Here is a 1,262-nt window from a genome sequence, read left to right as displayed (position 1 = left end):
GATATATATAATTTGTCCTGTTCAATATATATGAATTCCAAGTTCTAGAATTTAGATAGGCTGATAGGGTGCTTAATTAGGCTGGATTGCCGTCCCCTAATTCTTATTTATCCGGGGCTCCCACTGAGTTGAATCGTATTCAAAAGTCATCTCTTTGCAATACTTAATTTCGTAATGTTGTGCAGAGCTTTGGATATGATTTTGAAGAATATCGCTTCCAACAAAAAAAAAATAGCACTGCAAACTCCAAAAATAGAAGGAAAAAAAGAAGCACTTCAAACTCTGTATAAAAAAAAATTTTGATCTAGGCAAGCGGATAAATGATAAAATTTTAGTCTATACGGTTGGTGATCCAATGGTGCTTTTCTACTAAGAAAGGTAAATCTTTCTTTTCCTATAAAAGGCACAATTCTATTCAAATTGAACTCCTGAAGGCGAGTGCCTTGAGCTTAGTACTCCAGCATGTTTGTCATCCGTAGAAGCGGCTTTGCCTAGCTTAACTCTAGTGAAAAAATAATTTTTATTTGAATAGGAGGGTATCATCAAAATTAATGTTTTGCAGCTTCAAAAAGGTTTTCTAGATTTCCACCATGAACACTAAGTCTTTAGGCATTCTTGAGTAGCAATACTACTATGGTAGTAGAGTCAGATGATTGGCTCTTTCTATTGACGAGAGAATAATCCTTCCTAGCCTAATAGATATGTGCACTATAAAAATACCATCTCCTCTTAATTCATCATAAAAATAATCAAAATTTTATTTTATAAATTATTTTTTAATACTATGCACAAAAGAAAAGAGCTGTATGAGATGAAAATCTCACATAAGGTTCTGCAACAAAGATTTATCGAAGAGAATGAACAATTGTAACATATGTTCACTCAATCAGAAGAAAATTATGTAGAAACTTTACAGAATTATCGTGAAGCTACCCGACCAGAAATTGATTTTAATGATCGAAGTTTTAATGTCCAATAAATAATTTTCTTTCTAGATTCTGAAAAAGAATGTTATATAATATGGATACACCTTGCATGCAATTTTCCATGTCATAACCAAACTAATCTAAAACAAAACCAAAGCTCTTCTCATCAATGGTTCATACCCCACTCATGCAGCGGATGTTTAGTCAAGGTAGGATAGCCGGACTTCTCTCATCTATTTATTCTTTTCCAGAAGGTTCTCATGAACATTTATGGGACGTTAGACGTCAGGGAGCAAGAAATCGAGGAGAGGTAGAAAAGGCGACACTTTCAAGCAA

Source organism: Phoenix dactylifera, chromosome 3 (assembly GCF_051530095.1).
Source record: "Phoenix dactylifera cultivar Ajwa chromosome 3, Ajwa_hap1_PhDact_Kaust_v1.1, whole genome shotgun sequence".
Lineage (NCBI taxonomy): Eukaryota > Viridiplantae > Streptophyta > Magnoliopsida > Arecales > Arecaceae > Phoenix > Phoenix dactylifera.
The sequence above is the reverse complement of the archived record's forward strand: the minus strand, read 5'-3'. Positions refer to the sequence as shown.